The sequence below is a fragment of the Nanorana parkeri genome, unplaced genomic scaffold (genome assembly GCF_000935625.1).
Source record: "Nanorana parkeri isolate BGI_ZX_2015 unplaced genomic scaffold, ASM93562v1 scaffold932, whole genome shotgun sequence".
Classification (NCBI taxonomy): Eukaryota; Metazoa; Chordata; class Amphibia; order Anura; family Dicroglossidae; genus Nanorana; species Nanorana parkeri.
In genome coordinates, this window is record NW_017307200.1 from 480,926 (window position 1) to 506,390 (window position 25,465).

The following is a 25,465-nucleotide window of genomic DNA, read 5'->3' on the forward strand; positions in this document are numbered from 1 at the left end:
ACAACAAATTAGGGTGGGGGTGTCAGCCACAGTTTTGCGTGGGCTTGGGTGAACAAATAATTCAAGTAAATTTTGAATGCAAAAGCAACCTGAACATGGGCTGAGAAGCAAGTCAAAGCAACTCAGACAAACTACATTTAAAGACATAGTCAAGCTTTTGCAAAAGGATTTGTGAATGGATGATGTGGTTTGTGTGCACGGAGAAAAACCCTGAGATTCCGGTAATTTTTTGGGGGGGGGGCGCAAGGTGGGGGTTGGGGTTGCCGATCTGACCATGTTTTATGCTGCACCCTAATTATGAGTGCAACTCAAGTAGATCCCATTGTGCGCCTGACCGAATGTAACCCAAAGTAATGGGTGGGTGCTGAGATAACAGCAGATGCCTCTGCAGATCAGTACAATGTAGTAGAAAGTCACTCGCACTCCAATAAGATTTTCTGTCAATGTTCTTTATTAACAAAAGATATGTCACATTGTATAGCGAAGCTTCATAACTCTATAGGTCCCTTCTCCAGGCAAACTTTTTTTGCCTGAAGAAGGGACCTATACAGTTCTCAAATGTTGCTATGCAATGTGACACAATGATACAACGATACAATGTGACAATCCTATTGGAGCGCGAGTGACTTTCTACTACATTGTACTACTTATTAATGTGTAACACTGGTATTGCTGGTGTTTTTAATTGCTTGGTGTTCCAAAGGAAAGGCAATGGGAATTCAATTTCCAACTCAAAGCAACATGAAGCAGGTCACATGCAAACTGAAAACATATACAACTGCTTGGTGTATATAACACCTTAAAATATTTGTTGTGGTTGTTTTATGTCTGTTTAAAGCTTTATTGTAATTGTGGTCAGTGGTATTGTTATTCAGTGTTGATTTTTGTTTCAGTCAAATTGTGCTTACATAGTATTTGTTTTTTCTCATGTGAATGTTTTGTTATGCATAGTAACATAGTCCTAAAAATAAAAAGGGTATGGCACATTTTAAGAAGCTTCTGATTTGTATGGAAGAACATTCTGAAGCATTCTGATTTGTATGGATGCCTTAATTGTCAACTCCAGCCCCACTTTTATCCCCCCTTCCATTAGAAACCATTCACACAGGTGTTGTGTGTAGATGTGTATAATGCATTTATGGTGCCTTGCAATGCTATTTATTCTGTAGTGCTCCCCCTGACCCCGAGAGGCCAGAGTTGGACGCCCAAAGGGTAGGGAGGGCCAACATTTCACTCTCAGGGGCATATTCTTAGCCAGTGAAGGGACATGTGATCGACAAATTGGGCGCCAGTCACTTTAAGTGCCTTTTTGGAATGCTTTATTGCAGAACAGAATAACTGGGAGAGAGGGTATAGGGCTCCAGACATCCATGGCAAAAATAGACACAGATTCCAGACTCCCCGATCCATACAGGCTTCCACAGTGCAGAATTATTAGGAGAACAGGCTGACACTGGCCAATAGAGCAACAGCTGTTTAGGGATGTGCATGAGATCTTCCCTGGGAGAGACACCAGACTTTTCAGCTCCTGGTACCTCCAACAGTTATAGGGCTCCTCTGGTTCTTCTCCCAGACAGTTCCAGACTCCACCTGGGTCTACATGTGGGCTCCTATAGGCTTGAGGCCTAGTCAGCTTCTCCATCTCTGTGCATCCCACCCCCAGGCTAAACCCGGGGGCAGACTGAAGACTGAGCACATGGCAATCCCTGAGTATATATGCACTCCCCCAGCATGCACCACTGGCTATGAAATTCCTTTTGGCTGGTGAGGCATAGACACTCCTAGTGTTCCCCTAATGGCTGCCCCACTCTATTGCAGGGCCACACCCCACTCAGGTGCAATCAGTAGCAGACCACCTAGAATTAACCAGATAATGTCAAACTACAAATCAGCTAGACTGATTACAGTGCTAGTAACACTAGATTGTTGTAGCCACTCCACTGAAGGTAGTAGTGGCTACATTTCTTATTGGCACCTCAATGCATTTTGTCTACATACCTGCATTGCAGTGCACAGTGAAGCGTTATGGTGTGCTTCAGAAAAAAATGCGGGTAAATGCTCTATGCATTCTGGTGTGTTGCCAGTCCATTCATATCAATGGGCTGCCATGACGCAATGAGCACTAACATTTTGCACAATGCACATTGTCGCAACAAACCAGTGTGAATCGGCCCTAAGAGGTAGAGGTTAGAACCCTCGCCAGGTTTTTGTTTATTTCTGGGTCCCAGTTGTTCAGATTTCCCCTCATCTATCTCAGTGACACCTTGCATATTGAGGTGTGACAGAGTGTCACTGGAACAGGAAATGAGGAGACCCCTACACACACACACCCTGTATTCAAAACTGGTTGGAGTTAATACATTCCTTTTGCACTGATTCTTGTTTCTCAATCGTATCCACTGCATGGGTTGTCTTGGCCGATCCCTGATACTGAACTGTGCATAATCTGGTGCCATTGCGCTCCCCTGACCCTTCTATAATGCTGTTTGTGCCACTGTTCAGTAACCTGCTGTTACAGGTTGAAAAAAAAGCTGTCACCTGTTTTGGTTTGGGAAACCTCCCAGCCATTGCTCAATTACTTGTCTGACCAGTCAGACCACTGCTTCATTTAACATTTGTTTCAAACTCAATACAGAGAATGGAGCCTCCTCGGTCATTTAAATTCAGTTCACTGTAAATGTAATTGTATTTTTGCACGATAACTCTGTTCCTGAATGTTTGGTATTGATATCAATGCATTGGCAAGGATACAGGAGTTGCAGGAAGTGTAACTTGATTTAGTACAGGGCCTGAACTATGACAACGAGTAGAGAATGCTTCTTACAAAACCTTTAAAACATGTTTAATCAGTATGGTGAGCCCAACACGTTCACACTGACCTCCTGCATTTGTTTTATTTAAACACAGGAGAAATTGATCAGGAAGTATGGTGCTTGTTTTGCAGGCATATGCAAAATGTACATGTATTTACACCTAAATGCATTTACATGCGTTTAGGTGTTCCATACAGAATTTTAACTTCAAACTCCCTTTGATTTCCCAGAATGCACCAAGCTTTGATTTCCCAGCATATTCTGAGCCACACCATAATTTCTTGTTGATTAACACATTCAGGGGGATATTAAAACTGGAGCAGACAGAATCTGGAGCATTTGTGCATAGTAATCAATTAGCTTGTTCAGTTAAAGTGGAAATACAAACTCTTTTAGTTTACAGCCAAGGAAGGTGCCATCGTGGTCTCTATTTGGATGACAGGTACCATGGTTCTGCACTTTTGATCAGCTACAACACAAGCCATTTGATGCCTTAAATGTTCGGTTGAGAGCTAAAATAAGCACACTGGCAACCAGTTGGCATGCCACATGTGTCAAATGCAATCCAAATAGAGGCTAAGAGACAGTACCTTCTTTGGCTGTAAAGGAAAGAGGTTGTAGTTCCACTTTAAATTGGTGGGTCCAGTTCTACTTTAAGCTTTGAAAATGAAAGCTAGAAGATGATTGGTTGCTAATCACAGCTGTTCTTGTTAAATTTCCCTTAGGCTAGGTTCACACCAGATGCTGTGCATTCCGACCCGATTCCGGCCAGAATGCACTGCATCGCATTGCAGCCGGGTTACTTTTTTGTGGGGCAGGAGGGGACATGGAGAGCCATTGAATTGAATGGCACCGTAGCCACACTCTCCAGCCACAATGCGATCGGCCGCACGGGATAGCAAGGCACATTAACATTATGCCTGCGGTCCAGTGCGATCAAAATGCTGCAAGCACTATTTTGATTGCACCGCACCAGAACAGTCCACAGGCATAATGTGCCTTACGATCCAGTGCGACCGATCGCATTGTGGCTGGAGGGCGTGGCTACGTTGCCATTCACTTCAATGGCTCCCCACACCCCCTCCTGCCCCACAAAAAAGTGAGCCTCCCGCAATGCGATGCAGTGCGTTCTGGCCAGAATCGGGTTGGAACGCACTGCATCTGGTGTGAACTTAGCCTCAGAGTATCTAATCTGCCCCAGGATACAGATTTATATTTTTAAATGCAATTAAGCACAGTGTGCGTTATACCATCTGAAATTATTGCATGAATTAATATGCATTTAAAATGTCCTATAAAAGCTTATAAATGCATATGATATGTAAGCCATTGTCCATGTGAATAAGGCCTTACCTCTCCTCTCATATTAAATGCTGCCACTACCTACAACCTAAATGACCTAAAACCCCAAATGGCATATGGGAAATACTCAGTAGGAGTTCTAGGCAATTTTTTGCTTTATTACTGTTTATTGAAGACGTCTGCATTTGCCGCCGATATGACAAGATAAAGTGGGGACAACTATAGTAAACATGGGTGGTGACACGGCTTACGCACACACACAAGTCCAGTGTATAGGACTAGTATAGTGTCAGATATATTTCTACTGTAAAGTTCAGCATGCTAACTAATGGGTATTTTTTCCACTTGCAAGTAGTTATTACCTCACAGGCTAGGTGCACATTTGGGCGATCCCGGGATGCGCGACTCGGGACCGTGCGTTCGTGTGTTGGTTGCACACAGCGTTTGCTGCATGGCCCCATTGATTATCAATTGGGTTATAGCCACAAAGCAGTCGCTGAAAAAAGATGCATGTCGTTTACTTTTGCAACATGCACTGCGCGTTTTTTTCAGCCATTTCACGGGTAAGCGATCTGTCCGGCGTGACTGAAGTGCCATTAGAAAAGAATGGCACCCCCAGCGCGATCAGCGGTGGTGTGCGATTCTGTGACCGCTCAGTTTCGTGCATGATTGCCGCATGGTCATGAATCACCAATTGTGAACCTGGCCTCAGAGGTCACAGTACTCCTGACAATGCTTTCATCTGCTTTTCTGTCCACAAGGACACCACCATTTTGTTCAGCTTTCATCCAGGGTCAGCATTTACTTCCGCAGAGGTGATGCTGTCATGCAAATTCTGATGCCTGCCCAGTTCTGGACTGTGTGTATGTAAGTCTAACACAGACTAGCCCGCTGGTGCAACCTAACATATGTCTAATTTGGAATGGCACCGTGTTGTAGAGGCAGTAATGCGTTCGTGCGTGTTGTGTTTAAAAAAAACATCATGTCTGGTTTTGGACACGCTGGGGTGTGTTGGCCTTAATGCAGCACATGTAATGCACGACATAAAGTATGTCCACACAATGCACAGATGTTAATAGGCCTCTAAGCCCTTGGTTCTCAACTGGTGGGTCGTGACCCAAAAGTGGGTCGCAACCTCGTTTTCAGTGGGTCCCCATGTGCCTTCCCCTTTTCTATGTGAGAGGCTCCACATGTTGTGCTGAGCAGCCATTCAGAATATGCTGCCTGGCGCCAAGTGTCAGCTTAAGGTGGGGTGGGGTGGGCTGGATCTATGGCCACGAGGGAGCTCCATCCATACATGCATTGCTTGCAGCTCCCTCACGTGACCTGTGGAGGTGCCTTGACTGGAGTGACGTCACATTCTGGCTCCTAGCATCTGTACAGGGCATGCAAGGGAGTTGCACAAGCAATGCACGTATAGATGGAGCTCCGTCACAGCACAGCAGCCCAGCACTGGACCCCAAGCTGAGGATCGCCCGCACGGGAATGCACGGTACCACACTGCCGTTTGTTCCATTGCAGTGCGACTTGGATCTCCACTTAATGTCTAAGGACAAATGCGGGTCCTGAGGTTACACAGGTTGAGAACCATTGCTCTAAGCATTATCAAACTGTTATGTTTTCCCATGGCTTTAACCCACATTTCACGACTTCTTGCTTTGGTTTATTGCTTTTATGTGCACATTTTCCTGCATTTTTAAAGCATGACTCTAGGTTAAACACACAAAGAGCTTTGTGCATTACATGTTTGTGTAGAAATACAGCATTTATTTTACAATACTACAGTGTAGGGCTTACCACACACGTTACAATCTGACCATACAATTTTTGTACAATAAACTTTTACATTTACCAAAAGTATGTAGTTCGATGACCTACCTAATCTATCCAATCATTTTATACCCAATCAGGCAGGCTCTTGTGCTAAACACATGTTGGTAGATCTGAAGGAGATTGTGTGGTGAGCTTAAATGTAGCCAAAAACTGATCTACCATGCATCCTGTTTAATATCTAATATTAGTGGCATCATCTGAGTAAATGTTGGCTGCCAAAAGTTTAAAAATAGACGAATGTCATCTTTTTCTTCCATAATGACATAAAGTGAGAGCAAGCAAAACATATTCTGATTTTTATATGAGCCTGAGCCTGCGCCTTCACTAGAATTGACTTGATGTAACGATGGCCTTTTTGTGATGACATCTAGAAAAAAAAAAAAAACGTGGACAAACGGCAACACACCTAATTTAAATGACCTGTTTCCGTGAACTTTGCCAGTGTCTTTATTTAAGTGGCGCTCCAGGCAGATGTAAAAGGCAAATTTAATGCAGCTTCACATTTAGTAACTCATTCCTCAAGACCTTCATTTTATTTTTATGCAAACAGAGTAAGTGCATGAATTTGACTTGGTACGCTGCCGAGAGGAGAGAGCAGAGTGACAGAAGTAAGCTCATCAGTCGGCTTTTTTTCCTTTTTACTGTTCAGTTACAAGACTGGGGAGGTCAGGGGATCTGCAAGCTTTATTTAACAGCAGCAGAGAAGATCAGGTCTCCTCCCCTTTCAGAGAGGGCTGTTGAATATGTCACAGCTATGTCAATTTCAGAACTGGAAGGACAAAAATGCAGATCTTCTGGCTGGTTAAACTGCTTCGTTATATGTACTTCATTTGCTATTTTGGCGTTTGCCTGCAGTTCAGCTTTAAAGCCCAACTACAGCCATTATTTTCCCTTCCTGTTTCTGTGACAGCAGGAAAACAAATAAGTGGTTGCCACTAGGGCAGGAAGACGCAGACAAAGGTTCTAACCCTCCTCCATTTTACTGAGCAAAAGTGTTATTAAAACATTAGTCTTTATTAGAGCAAAAGTGTTTTTTTTTTATTGGAATGTTCATTTTATGAAGGAAAATCTCCCCTATGGGGTTACAAAGAACAATACAAATTGGATGGAAATGTTTGGAGGTGGACATAAATATAACAACAAAAACACTCTGTGAGCAGGTTAGATTGTCTATAACAACAAGGTACAGGACTGCATTTGGAGCTCAATTTTATTTGACTTCTGTGCAACATTTTGGAAAAGTTTGTAAAACTGAACTAGAAAGCAGCAAAGTTGCTGATTTGATGCTGAATTGTTGGCATTTGCAGAGTATGTAAAAAGTAAATGTGACTTTTGTACTTGTTTCGTTTGTTTTACATCAACGATCTTATCCTGTAACCGATTAGTAATTTTTAATAAAATTGCATTATTTTTAAAGATTTGAAAGATTTTTGGGAAAGGGAGGAAAATAACTATATTTGGCAGTTTTTTCTTCATTTTGTCTTTCTCTATTCCGGTGACACCAATACAAGATTAATTGTTTTTGCCATTTTGGTTGTATTTTCTTTTTCCGAATTAATCAGTTTTCCTTCAACAGTACATCATGTAGCCAATTGGCAGAAGCAACTAAAGCTTTTATAGCATTGAATGCTAGTTACGTTTTATTCTTTTTTGGAGGTTGCATAACACTACACTTTTTATGACTGCATATTTAATAAATGTCCTAACACAGATGAGCGGAAGTCTTAAATCTGCTGTGCCAGTAATTTATTCTTTTATTTGAACTCCCTTCTAGAAACGTGTCTAGGTGCAAATTATTATAGGAGAAGATTAGTTTTGTCAAGGGCGTGCACCATCACCAGTTTGACCTCTCACTGCTGGACTTGTTTCTCTGCTGGTTATTTGTATCACACTTCACTGGCAGTAAATTTAAAAGAAATCTGCATTCCAGACAAACTACTAAATAGACTATTGAAACACACACATATTGTTTTACCTGCCAAATAATTTGTATTTCTTTATTGTCCATTGAGGGACACACGAATTCCAATATAGTCGGGTTATACTGCCGTCTGCCAGAAATTGGGACACTGACAAACCCCTGTAAAAATATATATTAAAAAAACTGCATTTGTTTTTTTATTTATATTTTTGTATTAACTGTACCCCCAGCATTAACCCCTTCATGACTGAGCTTGTTTTTAGTTTCTGTTCGTAAATGACTGACACACTTTTGACATTTTTGCTGTGTGATTCTTCCACGTCAGTAATATACTTTCTTACAAAGTGCACCCACACATATTATATATTGTTTTTTAGAGGACAGATAGGGCTACATATTTATATCACATATGTGCGTCTAACGCCTCACTTAGGACAAATAAAATATAAAAAAAGAGGAAAAAAAAGGTTAAAAAAAACACTTTTTTCCCAGTTTTGATTTGTAGTATTTTTTTTACAACACCAGCACAGCTAAAAAAATGCAATAAATACATTCATTTATTTGTCCCTTATTTTATTTTATTTTTTACACTTTTCACTTTTTTTTAAACTTAAAAATTGTATTTTATTTATTTAATTATATCAAACAGTCATTGTGAATTAATCTCACTGTTACTGCTTGATAAATTAATACATTTTTGGTTATTATCAGGCTGCTTCAAACTTCAGAACAGCCGATAATAAGTTAGTGACACTGATCCTGCAGCAGTTCAGGATTCAGCTGTTACTAAAGGTTTTCTGATTGTTGCAACAACGATCAGCAAACTGAAACATTCTTCTTCCAGGAATAGATACATTATAGGAATAGACACATTATGTATCTATTCATGAAAGAAAAAAAGAAAAAGCCAGTATAGCTTGAGAGAGATATCTCTCTCGATCTATACGAGCTGTCAGAATGCCGGCAAAAGCCGGCATGTGTGTCCGCTTTGCTTTGACTCTCAGACACCCGATATTAAGGTATCGGGTGTCTGAAAAAGGTTAACCCTTTCATTAATGAATGCCTCTAGTAAGGGCAGCCATTAATGAATGTTAAAAGCTGATTCTCAGCGTTTAACAGCCCTCTAAAGAAGCAAATAACTCGTCACGTACAGTGTACGTGACAAGTCATTTGGTCCCTTTGTGGCTGGACGTACAGTGCACGTCTCCCGTCACGAAGGGGTTAAATATTTTCCCACATCCCTCTTGTCCTACAGAATGTTATACCATATTAGAATTTTAAAGAATAAGGTTCAACTCCTTCTGTAGACCCTTCTGCCCCCTTTCCCAGTCTCATACTCGCCTATCATATTGATCCAGTGAGATATCGGCTTTTCAACCTCAACCCTACCACACAGACACTTAACAAAATCTTCCTGGCCAGGCTGTCACATCTCGATGTAGAAGGGATAGTCAAGTTTAAGATTTGGAGGGGGTGTTGGGGTTGGGAGGAAGTTAATAAAGGTGCAGTTAAAATGAATCATGGTTGCCAGAGGGGAGAAGAATGCAATTATTTATTTAAAACATCTGGCAGTGTTCGGTAAAAGTGCATAAGCATTCCTCATTTCTCATATCACTGGGGGCTCAGCAATGCATTTAACTATTTAGCACCATCCCCCACAAACCCTAAAACGTTCAGTGACTTAACTGCAACTAGAGGTGAAGCACGCCAGTGATTGGGCAACATTGGGCTAAACATTCCCACAGTTGAAAATAATAAGTCTTGGTTCAAGCTAAGTTTCTACTGAGGGGAGAAGAGGCAACAACAGTGCAAAATGGGATTTTGGACCTGGGTGTCTTAGAATGTCCTATTTTAGCTGGTTTCTACAACATTTTTCACTAGCATGTTTTAAAGGGAATCCATAGTCTTTCAGAAATGTAAGGATGGGCATTGCAACAATCTCAACCCCAACTGGGTCTGTGTTCCCAGGGGTTCTCCACCCATACTGTCTCTCAAATTAACAAAAGTACAATGAAAGTAGATGTTAACTCTACTGAATGACGTTGACTTTGATAAAGAACATCATAAATTCCCTTTTTAAAATAAAATACTTTTCACCTAATTTTTTCTCCTTTGTTGCATCTCCGTGCTGCAACTTCCTGTCTGCATCCATGTACTAAAGCAATGACTGTATGGCATTTGTTATGATGGGATTTCTGGTGGTGACAACAGTGGTCCATGGCAGCATTTTTTTGTATTAAAAGGATGACTAAGCAGGAGCACAGGGACAAAGCATTTTCACCCTGTAACAGAAGTGCCTAAACAAGGACCCAAATGGAAGAATTACCAGGCGTTTTAATGAAAACTGTAAATGAAAAATGAACATTTACTTTAAATATTAAAAGGCAGTGTGGTGACTGGCTGGCTTCTCTCCCTATCTGAGACTGCTGTCAAAATACTCACATGACACTGGGCATAACTAAGTATATTTGTTTTTATGCACTAGTGTACTGAGAGTTCTCTCTACTGCAAAATATAAATCAATACCACAACCGCCTTGTGAAGAGAGCTGTAAAAATGTGTACCAACATTGCCCACACAGTTCATTCAGCCACTAATCAACGTTGTCAGGACTTGGGCTTTGTGCTCATTCCAAGAGACAGATTATTTTGTAGCAGACTGTGAAGATATGTACTTATAAGGAGAGGTGGTATACATGTTTTTCGAACATGTTACTAACTCTTTGTTTCCTTCTGCGTCTTAACTTGTCTCCTTCTGCCGCAAATGCCTTTAAAAGAATTCCTCGTATGCAAATGATCTTTTCTGTGTTACAATTGCACAGCATTGCAGTTATAGTAAGAAACCTTATTTGTTTGCATGCTGTAATGATTACATGCCAATTAATATGCAGGTCCAGTTTGCAGCAGATCAGTATAAACAGCTGATAAGTGGGACAGTGAAGATGAAAGGATTTCTGAAAGACCACCTAATATTAATGCAAGAAGATAATGCTGCGTTATTAGATGCACGAACCATACAGTAGATCTATCTTACAAAAGCAAAAAAATACTATCAATTACGGTTATAAGTATATTGAACTGGTATTAAAGTACTTAAAAAGTACCTTACACTGAAAAATAAGATTCTATCAATGCATCCCTCTATATATGATGAATAACAACAACATAGACATGTCAGGTATAAAATGCTGTGATTTTGAAATGCTTATACTTGCAGAGCATTCACTTCCTGCTTTGAAAGTGCAAATCAATTCACTTCAGTTTGCCATTGCAATGCACACTGGGATTGTCTTGTCATCAGCAGAGCATTGCTGGGAAATCTCATCTGTAATCTCAGGGAAAGGCATTTTCCTCTCCTGAGATGATGTGCATGGTCACATGTCCTAGTCACATGTGCCAGAAATTCAGGAAGTAATAGGAGATCTAGTAATCTGCCCTTACTAAACATGGCCACTGTCAGAAGACTGGGAATGATAAGAGAAATAAATGTATGCAAAGAATACAAACCTGCATTTATCTAGAAGTATGTGTTTGTCATTACTAAACATTTATAAAGGTGTGTTTCTTGTTATTTTAAACATATGGGTAAAGGTCCACTTTAAAGTGTTATTAAAGTCAAAACTATTTAAAATGCTGAAGACACTTTCCTTCAAGCTAGTAGATGGACAGCCGGTGGAATTGCTCTGTCCCTTGTGATATTGTACTGGACAGGAAGTTCAGGGAAGCGGATCTGAGGGAGTTGAAGCTGCATGTTCCAAAACATGATGGCTGTAAGTGCTTGAGCAAATATGTGAAGAGCTGCTTTGTTGGACAATGTATATTTGTCTGATCTCGATTTAACTTTGAGAGTTTAATACTACTTTAACTGATATAAAAATATATGTTAATGTACGGTTCCCAATAACGGATAGTTCACCAGTAGGATACAGTAACTAGTAACAGACACTGAATCTAGGGCAGACAAGTAATGTAGTCATTGTTTGTGTTTATTGTTAAAAATCCAAGCAATCCAATCACACTAAGTTGTAAAAGCTGGTAATGATCAAAAATGTATGTAAAAGTACCAATTTAGCTGATTTTAATGGTAATTTAAATAGAAAGCCAGCATGTGTTGCAAACATATTAGTTTGTTTCACATCACCATAATTTCATGTATTTTTCTGATCACCTCTTAAAAGTTTTAATGTTTGTAACATTAAAACTTTGTATTGGTAAGTGTTCTTAAAATCTTTTGTACCTGGTCCCATTTGTAATTTGTGGTATGTGGCTCTTGAAAATTAAGTAATCTGTCCCTTGTAACCAGGTGGAAGTGTGAATTTGGGCTTGGTCCAAGAAGAAGCAATATTGTTCTCTTCAGTAGAAACACCTATAAAGATAAATACTATACAAAAATGCATTGCACAATGAACAGTAAATTTTCTGTCTGCCAGTGTACAAAGACATATTTTTATAGTGGAAAAACGTGCTACGGGTCTCTTCATAGATTTTATTTATGCTTAAGGACATAAATATTATAATGTATACAAAAATGTCATGTTGCAACAAGTCAGATTGCATATATAATATTTTTTCTTTAATGGTATATAGGCTCTATAGTAGTTTTTGACTACTACCAGCAGCTGTTTGCACAAGGATTGATGGAGACTTTTCTTTCTAGATGATATCGCTGTGTACTGTAATTGGGTAATTGATTCCCTTTGTGCAGTTAGGAGCACAGGGCTTGAATCCAAAATGTTTCTGCTCCAATTACGCCCACTAAAGCTCATTTCTCTAAACCAGAGGGCATGTTGCTGCTATTATAAAATGGTCCTAGAGTGGGAATAAAACCAAGCCCCTTACAAGTTAATTTGTCATGCTCGTACAGTCTACACCTTTTTGGAAACCATTATACTAGCAGACGATGGAATTATACAGCTCTGCTGGCATGTTAGCCTTCCAAGCTAAAAATAGCTCTTTGCTGAAGCTGGGCAATGAATATTCTATTTACTATGTAGTCAATGAAGGCAGGAAACCTACGCTTGGGAAACAAATCTGATTTCAATCTCACTTTGTCAGATATTTTTCTTAAATAATGTCGTTAGTGAAGTCATATACCTAGTATTAAATCATTGGTCTACTATGTCATGGTTTACAATAGACCAGAAATATCTGCCTATAATAAAGTGTATTATCTTATCAGTGGATTACTATTAGGGTTACAATGGGCACAGGCAAGCATTAGGTTTTATAAAGCCCAAGGTGCAGTTTCCATTTTCTGCTACAATTAACGAAGGGGTGTGATGGTAATTTGGGTCCCTGGGTTTCATTTTGTATATTCATCTGTATTTTGTGTGGTATAAGGAGGGACTCCCTCCCTCCAACATTTTTACAAGATAAGTGAATTGTTATTATCATAATTTGCAGTGTGTAAGGTATATACTGACATAGGGTGAAAATGCTCTCACAGCAGATCTAGATTTGATTGGTTCTGAGGTTTTGCCTATCTCTCTAAGGTGCCCATACACTTTACAACCCTCACAAGACTTTTGTCTTGCGAGGGTTGTAAAGTACTTTAAAAAACGTACGATCTGCCCATCTTGGATAGGCAGATCGTGCTTGCGATGACTGACTGCAATGAGGGGCGGGCTTCCGATAACTGCGAACGGGCAGTGTGCGCGTGCGCACACCGGCCCGTTCGGCAGTTGTCGAACAAGCAGGTCACTAACTCGCCCAGAATCGTACAATTCCCAACGGGTTTTCCAGCCTGCTTGTTCGACGGAAGACATGCGACCGTACAGTAGAAACAGTCGCATGCCTTCCATACACTGCACGATTATCGTACGATCGCGGGATTTCCCGCGATTCTCGTACGAGAATCGTGTAGTGTATGGGAACATTAACAACAGGTTCTAGTTTCCATAATGAGGGGAGGTCTACAAACTTAAATGCTGGTTTTAGTGGAGCCTTCTGTGACCCTTGGAGACCCATGGAATAATTTCCAAGGTAAACTATTTATACTACCTGAGGAAATATCTAATAAAGAAAAACAAAAAAAAAATCAGCTGATGAAAATAATTGATACATCTGTAACCTAACCCTAACACTAAATCCTAGGCAAAATGGGGGGAATTTATCAAAACTGGAGAGGACAAAATATGGATCAGATTTGCTCTGTAGCCAATCAGCTTCTATCTTTCATTTTCAAATCTTACCTGAGAAAACTGGAGAGATGCTGATTGGTTGCCATGGGAAACTGCTCCAGATTCTGTTTGCTCCAGTTTTGCTAAATTCCCCCCAATGTATCATAGAAGAGAAATGTAGAATTAGACATCTGATATATATGTACTTTTTTTTTTTAATTCCTGGAACAATATCTCTTAGTTAAGGGTTTTAATTTTGAAACCAAGAGGATAAATAATCACTGTATGCTTAAATCCTGATCCCAGTGAGTGTGCTTTTTTAAACAGCCATTATCTACAAAGTATCTTGGCACATTTCACTCAAAGATGCTTGATTGTCAGTTCCCTATGTGGTAGCAGTCATCTAACCTGGTAAAAAAGAAAAGAGGCAGAGACAAATCCAGCTAAGGGAACTTAACCCATGAACCCTTTAATTTCCCACTACATTTTAATATATGTTTAATTCACCAGTGTAAATTGAAAACAATATTAGTCTGGTATGCACATATCCTAAAGGGTCTGTCTATTAAGTTCAGTAATTTTCTTTATTATTTTAGTCATGAATACCAAGTCTGAGGATTCATGCTATTACAGCGAGAACTATAAGTCATATGTATTATGTATTTGAAACAAAATATTATTCAATACTTAAAGGTTAAATGCTTTTATTATTAGATATAAAGCTTGAAATAATAATGCTGACTTTTGTACTAAAAATGAACCTAGGAATTCGTGAGGAACACGTTTTTAAAAATCCTGTTCACTTGTGAAAATCTACCCTTTTTGTTTAAGACTTTTTCTTTTTATCTGGGAATAAAATAAAACCACCAGTCCCCTTCAAAAGATGCCAGTACATACAGGCTACTATCATAAAGAAAACTGCAGAGCACTTACTGCTATATCGAAAGGATGAAACTTGTTTATTGAAGGATCACAATCACAACAGTAACCAACATAAGCATTCCAGGGAGCTATAGCCTTTTTGACAAAGAGTTGTCAAGAAATGCTTCATGATTACCTATGGTTGTTTACTGGCTAGTAAATGTAACAGGGCATTAAAAGGGGTTAATAGGAGCTTAAGAGAAGACTGTTGCATGCAGTTACCTTTTAATCCAATATAGAATTCACAAGTGGTACCACAGGTGAGAATTGCTCTTTCGTGTGAGGTAGTTCTGTATGAGGAGAAACTGCTTTTTTTCCTAGGCATGCCAGAGTAAATCTCATCCATATAGGACCCAGAGTGAGGTGCCCCTGGGCCTTATGGCAGGTCTTGAAGCACCTATAGTTATTCAACACAATTATCTAGGTCTCCTTGACATCATTAAAGTCAAATAGGCTGTTCACCTTGCAAGGGAATTTTCACTTAGCTTAGTAAATGAGGTGACCCTCTACAGGCTTCCATCATCTAATAATGAGCAAGCAAAACTACAGGTTTTTTGGTTTTTTTTTCCTTGCACATGATTGGGTATTTTCACCACATTTGCTAAAAGGAAAATTATCTTGCAAAGTGAACCGCTTATTTGCCTTTTGTAAACTGACCCAATGTACCTAAGCGAGAAAGTGCTAGATTGGGAATTACTGAGAGAGAGAGAGAGGGCACTTAGCAGATAAGATGGAAAGTCAAACAAGCTGAAACAGAATGGGAACTGTTTTATTACTTAAGCTAAAATGTCTAAGATTGGTGGGAGTAACTCCCTTTTCCCAAATTCACTTGGGAAAGTGGAATTACCCTTCAACAAGCAACCAAACTGCTGCAGGAAAGGTGTACAGTACATGGGCAGAGCAATATACAAAATAATACAAATGTTCCGTAGCACACATTCTATCTAGACAACAACAGAAAACCTGACCAAATTACATTTATTTATTTAAGGTATTTATATAGCGCCAACAATGTACGCAGCACATTCACAGCAGTCCCTGCCCTAAAGGAGCTTACAATCTAAGGTCCCTATCTCACATGCATACATACCAGGGCTGATGTCTTTGGAGCATGGGAGGAAACTGGAGGACCAAGATAGATTGCAGATAGTGTCCTGACCGGGATTTGAACTGGGTACCCCTAGTACAGCAAGGCCACTGTGCTTCTCATTTGCATATACATTTTGGTCCTACACTGCTTTTCCAAGGCACCTCTAATAAGCTTGTCCCCAACTCAAAACTGCCTGAGTTCCTAACTGTGGAACAAATACAGCAATGCACAATTTACGGTGGGCTACAGAAAAATGCCTGTAGTTCAGACATTGCCTTTGTGAGGTAGCTGAAGAAGCTTAAGTTTTTTTTTTTTTTTTGCTGGCTAACTTGAAAATCTCATGGGCAGCTTTTTGTATTGTTATGTATATGTCTCATGTGCCCATGGGCACCTTTTTCCCTTTATTGCTAGTTTCAAACTGATATGAGCAGCTGCCATGATTGCTTTTATGCCAGCATACAAGGGGCACACTTAGTGTGCTGCATGAAAACAGGGATTCATGATTCACATATATTACAATACATATAAAAATATTACATTTAATTAATAAAAACCCTATAATAAATATATTTGTTATAAACCTCCTAATATTGGGGCGGAGGGGGAGGCTCATCTTCAGTCCGAAATAGAAATTGCGGGGAGGGAGGGCAACGTAGTCGTGATGGGCGACTTCAATTACCCGGATATAAATTGGGCTAATGGAGCCTCAAATTCAACCAAGGAGGGCCGATGTTTGAACATGTTGAGAGACAACTTCATGGACCAGATGGTGGAGGTCCCAACTAGAAAAAATGCCATCCTAGATTTAATCATTACTAATAATGCGGAGTTAATTGAGGATATTGTTACTATATATTGAAACTGCCAACGAGATCAAAGTGATCACTCCTTGGCCAGTCTTGCTCTACCAGCAAAAAGAAAACCTTTACATGCACACAGCATAGTAAAATAGGCACAAAGTACAGATATTGGGAACACAAACAGCTGGAGGAGAGCTTTAGAGCCCAGTCTAGTTATTGCACTAGAACTGAAAAATTTATGTGCTCAAATTAAAACATAATTTACATATGAGGTGCTAGAAGGGTGTGACTACATGTTGGCACCTAATATTCCCAGATGACTATCTTCGCACTGCTATACACATTTACACACATCTAGTAAGCTTGGCTTAGGACAGGGATTCCTTGTTTTCATATCAATTACAACACACATTCAGAACGGCTATTTATTTATTTTATTTATTATCAGTATTTATATAGCGCGGACAATTTACGCAGAGCTTTACATAGTTGCACATTCACATCAGTCCCTACCCTCAAGGAGATTGCAAACTAAGGTCCCTATCTAACCTACATACATAGAGAGCAAACTTAGAGAGGAGCCAATTAACCTACCTAGAGCGTTAATTGAGATTGTTAGGCGCTTACATGTTCACCTCATTAGCACCTTTTATTTTTTTTCTCTTTCCTGTCAAGTACAAGATCACAAGGGACATCAAAGTCTTCAGCAACTGTCCCATCTATTAGCTTGGAGAAGGGAGGAGGGAAGAAGGAGTTGAGAGGAGCAGGGGCGTTGCTTACCTTGCCATTGCTGTGTGTTTGTGGAGATGCACACAGCTTGCAAGAATACACAACAATGGCTCCATAGGACCCTGCAATGGAAAGGAGCCACCCTAAAACAGGATATCAAGACCAGTGCTCAGGGGAGCAGCTGATTCTACAAGATAAAACTTTTAAACTTTAAGGTGCAGCATCTATTGTAAGTGATTTTTACCAGCATTGAAAATAGCTTAAAAACCTTTTGACTTTAATATCACTTAAATGTTCCTTGCACATGGTTGTTCTTTTCCATATATATATATAGATATATATATATCTATATATATGACTAATATACAGTAAGTGAAAACTCACTATGAAAGTGAACGTGCTGTACTGCTTTAGTGGATCAACTTTGTTACTGTGATTTGACATACATGAGTAAGTCTTGCTAAATCCATTGTGTAGGTAAATTTCTTTTATATAAAAGGCGCTTACACTAGCTTCCTATGATGCAAATTGTTGAAATCTGCTGTTTAATAATATTCTGTTATTTTCTATAGAATCAGTATTGCGTTCTGTGAATATATTCATATTTATTAGCTTATATGACAACTATGAATTGGTATTTCCATACAAAAGTAAATTCATGTTAGGCAAAAACCGCAATTATATGTAATTTACAACAAATCTTTGCTAATTATAGTATCCTTAAATAGGAAGTACTGAGAGAGTAAAATATAATTTCTCCAATACTTAGAGCTGGTGTGGGATCTTGCAGCTGTCACCCACAGGCTTTATATAATGAGAAATCATATAACTGCTGATCGGTCAGCTCAAGGCGTCTCTCCGCAGTCACTGCTCCCTGCAGGGATTCCCTACTCCTGTCTCTGTTTTTCCAGTGCTCATTGGAGGGACAGACAGGGAAGGGGTGGGCACAGCTGGTTCTGGTTCTAGAGAGGCTTACTTTGAGTCACAAAAGAGCATCAAAGCCAAAAAATGGTTTGGCTTTACTTCTCTTTTAAACTGAATCTATACTTCACCTATTCAAACCAAGAATAAGTAACCTGTTTAAAATGTTGTGGTGCTATAGTACACCAGCTGTGGGATTAGTATGTGGTTTATAGACTGTTTTAATCTGAAAAAAATATTTGGAGAGACACTACTGATTGTTATAGTAAAATTTTTCCTTCAGAGCTCTTCTAGGTTGTCACAAGTAATTACACTTTATGATGTCTTGGTATATCAGATATATGAAAAACTCATGCAACTGGAAAATTATTTAGCTATAGCCAAAAATATCATCTTCAGAGTGCAGCTTGGATTCAGCTTAAGTGTTTTAACTGGCTCTTTGTGTTGACTGAAAACCACAAGTATTAATATGCCTCACTGGGTTTCTGCTAACGTAACTGTAATAGACACGTGTCTCAATGTTGCTGATCCTTTACTGATGTCTTGAATCCAAATCAGAACCAGCAGTAGATCTTTCACTTGCGCTGTGTTCAGAACAGATTTTGTTATGCAAGCATATCTTGGTTCCATCTTAATGTACATGACACAAATACAAGACATAACTATATTTCCTGGAAATAGATTGAATCCAATTCTCAATTGTGAAAGTAAAAAAAGATTCCAAAGCACTCTATAGAACCTTTGATATATGAAATAATAATAATTACGTACTTAAATGTATTTTTAAGATTTAACTCCTGAGTTTAGTGTAATTTTAGGACTTTTAAAAGAGCCTGGATTTTAATACCACTCCTGCAGAGCTGGCACAATGGATGTCATAACAGATGCTACTGATAGATGGGTTCCTCTGCCTCACAGATGGAGTAAGCAAGATGGGAGCACCTATGCTGTATTTTTTGGGTTAGCATCCCCTGTTTCAGAAGTGCATCTCTGAGCACCAATATTAACCATGTACTGCTATTTTTTTCTTGGGGGCGGAGTGAGTACTAGGGATGATCAGACTATTTTTGGCAAAATTACTGATTTTGCCGTTGGTAGAATTTCACTGACACAAAGACTTTCAATTTTAACAATATACATATAAAATAGTGAGTGAGACCATTAATGGGCTGTTTGTAGCACAACAACAGATCCAGGATAGATGAAAAGAGCTTTCATAACTCTCGGGAGCCATTTAAAACCCATTAAATCCTTTAAAACCCCCAAACATTCACCTTAATTTCATCATCCCCATTGATCCAATGCATTTTGCCAAAGTCCTGATTTTTGCTAATGTTTAAGGGAAACGAAAACCGTCAATTTCTCTAATTCATAGTGAGTGCAGATTTTCTTTAAATATAATAAAACAATACAGTTAGCAAGTTTTGGTAAGTATTTAGGTAGAATACTCTGTGTATGGAAAACGGATGTCTTTCTGTTTGCTAACAGGCATGGCTGCCATGCTCCTATGTAATCCATTACTTTCTCCCTTTAGCGTATTTGCTCTTTAGAACTTAATTGGAACCTATTTGGCATTTCTCACGTAAATTTCCTTCTTAGGATTGTTGTTGTTTGCAGTAACTCGGCAAGACCTAATCAAGTGTTCATATGTGTATGTTGTAAATTAACCTAATTAAATACTTTCAGACATTTATAAACAAAGTCTTAAATAGCTGTTTTTCTCCATTATCGTTAAGAGAAAAGCGAGTAACAAATTTTCTCTAAGGACAGATCTAAAAAAAATATACCGGCACTTGGTTACTCTCTGTTAATAAGACATTAGGAAGCATCAAGGAAAGCGGATCTGCTGTTCATATGAACCAATTGGATCTTTTATTTTTATGTTTTTACTGCAACTTCGAGAATAGCAGGCTAAATTTGTCTCCTGATGGCATCTTGTAGAGGAGGACTTGTGTGGAAGCAGTGGTCTCTCTACAGAGGTCCGGCATGCTCCCTGCTAAGTCAGACCTGTAGCTCTGCATAAGCAAAGCTCATGCTCCCTGCTGTTTGGAGAATTCTAGCTTTGTGTAAGCAGGTTTTTTTTGTTTGTTTTTTTATGCACATGCAGTGTATTTAGATTAAACTGATCATTCTATTGGGCCTTTAGTAATTTACAATGTGAACCAGAAGGATAGTTTTGGGGGAAAAAAATCTGTATCAGGCTGGTACACTTCAAAGGATGTATGAGGTTTTCATGGGCTGAGATTAGACAGTGATACATTATTGTCCTACTGGGGTTTGCTCCACCTGTTTGGTACTATACCACCAGGCTTTTGAAATATTAACTTGTGTAAATAATAGACAGGCTCAATGAGTGTGTGTAAAGAACTCCTGGGCGATGGTTTGAATTAATAGTTGTGCAAGAGGTTTTTCATGTCCGCAAAAGGGTTATACTTTACGTAACTAAAACATTTATTAGAAAACTTAATTGAAACCAGGGTTTCCTTTTGTCTTCACAATAGTTTTCCTTGATTTGAAAAATATCTATATATTTACTGATTTTCTTTCAACTAGTGATCAACCATGGAAAACATTGTTGTTAAATGTTTGTCATTCTTAATACATACAAACTCTGTGGTGGGTCACTAAAGAGCATTGCAATCTGATTCTACAATCTGCTTTTGATCTACCAAAAACTATGTAGTCAAAGAACCTACCTGGCTTGATACAAACTGAGACTACAAAGTCTTGTTAAATTTAACCCCTTCATGACTGAGCTAGTTTTCAGTTTCTGTTCATAAATGACTGACACACTTGTTACATTTTTGCTGTGTGATTCTTCCACAGCAGTAATATACTTTCTTACTAAATGTACCCACACATATTATATATTGTTTTTTAGAGGACAGATAGGGCTATATAATTATATCACATATGTGTACCTAACCCCTCACTTAGTTTGAATAAAATTAAAAAATGAGGAAAAAAACTAGAAGAAAACACTTTTTTCACAAGTTTTGATTATTATTTTTTTTAGAATGTTTTTATATTAATTATAGTATAAAAAATATATTTACATATCATTTTTATTTTCCTAATTTTGTTTTACACTTTATTTAATTTTTTTTACACTTTGTAAAAAACAAAATAATTAAAAAAAAACTTTTGTTTTTCTTGTCAGTTTATATCAAGCAGTCACTATGACTGCTTGATAAATTAACTTTTTTTATAATTTTTGGCAATTAGGCTGCTCCAAACTTAGGAACAGCTAATAATAAAGAGACTGATCCTGACTTTAATCAGATTCAGATCTCCCTAAAAGCTCTTTGATCGTGCCTAGATGATCAGAACTGATACATTTCACTCAAAAGATATACATTTTATCTTTTTAGTGAAATGTATCTAAACATCGGGCTCTCGAGCTGTCAAAACAAATAGCAGAGAGGTGAGTCACTGCTACCTCTCTGCTATTTTCAGCTGTCAAATACAGGATCGCAAATTGCGGTCCTGTATTTGCATGTAACGGCTTCATTCTTTCATTACTGAAAGGAAGAAGCTTTTACAAAAAGCTTAACTATTTCATTAATGAATGCCTCAATACTAAGGCATTCATTAATGTCTGGTAACTGCTGAGAATCAGCTGTTACCAGCATTACAAAGCCTGATATAACTTGTCACGTACAGTGTAAGTGACCAGTCATATAGGCACAAAGTGCTGGGACGTACACTGTACATCTCCCGTCACGAAGGGGTTAAAGAATATTGTATAATTAAATAAAAATAGGTGTGGCCAGTTTAACACAGACACTATGGCATTTTTAGAGTCTTACATGTACAAAGAACAGGCTGTTTTCCCCCTTTAGCTACTGCTGATGGGAGAGGCACATGAGGGCTTTCAGATAGGAATTCCTAATTTATACACTTTACAGAATTGTCTCTTACATCGATAATAGACAGCATACCTCCAACTATTTTCAGATGGGAAAGCATTTAGGCAACAATCTCCTCTAGCTATCCATTGAATTAGATCTTTTTTCTTCATTTCCTGTTTGACATAGGAAATAAAGGACATGTCTACACTTTTAGTAGAGTGGGGAAGGGACGGAGGAAGTATTAGAACCTCACCTCCTGTCCTAATGACCACACAGAAAGTAAGGGTAAAGTCCCTGATATGAATAGAGACAGTAATAACTGTAATGAAATAGTGAACAAAAAATTCAATGAAAGCCATATTCTCTTTCCGGGGGGATATGAAACACTTGGAAAAACAGACACACGAAGAACATACAAACTCCATGCAGACAAATACATATTCTCAGCATGTGGAAATGCAAATAAGCCTTGTCAAAATTCACCAAGGTTTTAGGATGTTTAGATCTGGCACCAAAACGAGACATTGTGAGCATGCTGGCAATTCGCACATCCAACAATAATATGAGCGTGATATCAGACCATTTCCTCTGGCTCCAAAGTAAAAAAATATGGATTGGGAAAGCAAGTCTCCATCAGTAACTCAAGTGTTCTTGGAAATTGTATGTGTACAGCATAAGGCTTATGACCCATCATTACTCATTAATGCTATTCCACATAGACACTTCACAGTGCCAAAATATATACGAAGACCACATCTTTTTTAATATTGAGAAAGAAATATGCTGTAAAGCTGATGTGATCTGCAATCCTCAGTAAGCTGCTTTCCATGCATTAGATACTTTATATTCCATATTATTATTATTATACAAAATATACATTCTGTACCTTTTTAGGTATTTGTAGTCTGTCAATAGTAAATATTTATTTGGGCTATTTCAATGCTTCCATTTTGGTTTACTTTAATTTAGTTTTAATGATATTTAATTTAGTTTTCTTTTCTAGCTCTACCCACACACACAACAGGTGCATATATCTGACACAGGAATGACACGTTTACATCATAGTATGTATATCAAAGCTGAGTTGTATGTCACAGTTCTGCCCTCAAGGAGCGTAATCTGAGGTCCCTAAATTGGCCCTATATGTTTTTACATATAGGGCCAATTTAGACAGGAGTCCATTAACCCTCCAGCATGTCTTTGGAGTATTGGAGGTAACCGGAGGAAACCTACACAAGCACAGGTAGAGCATGCAAACTCCTTGCAGATAGTGCCCTGACTAGGATTTGAAAATCTATCATCATATGCATGAACTGAAGCTGGTTTTTATTTTATAGCTGCTGTCACGCATACCTTTTCTCAGAATTGGTAGTTGTTGAGTTCTTCTGCTTTATCTTTGCATTTTTCTAAACTGCATGTCAGCCTACAGAGACTGTCAAGCCTTTGGGGTCTATTTATAAACAATGTGCAGAGTTGTTGACCTTGTGAATCTCTATAAACTGTGCGAACGGATGCACAAGTGAACGTTCTTGTTATATTTTCTTTATAAGTCGAATGTATGTTTCGAATGCCATCTTGTAATACCATATTATAGCCACTAGATTACCATACCATAGGAGCATAGAAAATAATTTATTTCCGATGCTATGCAGCTCCATCTATCAAATTAACCCTTTAACTGTTGCTGTAAGTATTATTGATTGTGAGCATCAGGATAAAAATGCTGGTTGTCTCCCTGTATATAATTCAATAAAGAGTCACAGGCCTGGAACAAGCATGCTGGCGGACACAGAAAAGTCTTGGAATTCCTTATCTCTATACTTATTCAGGGTCACAGACTCAGAGATCATTACAGCCAAAGCATCTGCATTGCAGCCAGGGAACTAGAATTCTCAAAAGGAGATGCCACTAATGGCAGTCTACATCATTTTCTCATGAAAGTTGTTCTTTTACCCTATTGTAATTCAGAGTTTTATGACGCTTAGACACCAAGACCAATGTTGGTATGCATCAGTAAACTTGATAATAAGTCTGTCTTCTTTTACTAATTGACAGCGGTTCTGAGAACTAAGAACATGCACAGCTGCACATTCCTAGTTCTCTGTTGCAAGATTACTTAAAGTGATACTGAAGCCAAAACGTAATTTTTGTTTTTTTTGCGTCTGTCTCCCCATGAAAGAAAATCCCAAAGTTTTGGGTTGTTACCGGAACAGGAATAGTTGGGAAATATTCCATTGGTGACACTAGGGGGTTGATTTACTAACCTAAACACACGCACGCACCAGGTGCGTGTGATTTTCACACAGCAAAACGTATTTATCAACCAAAAAGTCTCTAAAAGCATATTTCCACTAATGACATATATGGAAAAATCATGCACATGATGCATATATAATGCTGCTTCACAGTTTAGACAAAAATGGTTAGCTCATGCATTTACATTCCTGCATTCATCAACGCAAGCAACACAACATAGAGCTAATTTACACAACATCACCTTGCAATTCATGCAGGGCTTTGCACAACACACCTGCTGGGTGTGTACACACTACAAAGGTGTTTAGATTCCACCCATAGATCATGCTGGGAGGGAACACACTACAGAGGTGTATACATGTTCGTGGTGTGTTTATAAGGTTAGTAAATCAACCCCTAGTTCTTGTGACCCTTCTGAGATCCTGGTATTTGCCTTTTTTTTTTTTGAAAGGATTTCCTCTTCCTTTTGTGGCTATTGGAAAAGAAGTGAAGAGAAATCTCCACCAATAGTGCTCAAAAGAGGCGGCCGGAAAATCTTTGTACAGACGGTAGTCAATAAGCTGCCGGCTCTGTTCAGGTATTCTTACAGAGGCCGGCGGCATTGCTGGAGGAACTTTCCCTATTTTTTTTGTTCAGCCCGCAGATTGAAATAAAAAAATAGAGCAGGGTATGGCCAGCTTTACTCTATCCAAAACTGTCTTGTTTAAAGAAGAACTCTGTGCAGAAATGTAATTAACCTTTGCAGTGGGGCTACCCCCACAATGCAAGGGTTAACTACTAGTTTTTGCCTTTTGGGTAAAAAAAATAAAAGTTAAACTCACCTGAACCTCAGAGACAGAGGCGCTCCCTCCAGCCTCTCTTCTCCTTCTCCTCTTCCTAACGCCCTATGCACTGTATTGGAAATGATGAC

General features: G+C 38.8%; 1 protein-coding gene across 2 annotated transcripts in view; it reads left to right on the plus strand.

Annotated features, from left to right (window-relative positions):
- NGF (nerve growth factor) overlaps positions 1-25,465 on the plus strand; it is a 101,163-nt gene that overhangs the window by 65,775 nt on the left and 9,923 nt on the right. The gene's annotated exons all lie outside the window — the stretch shown is intronic.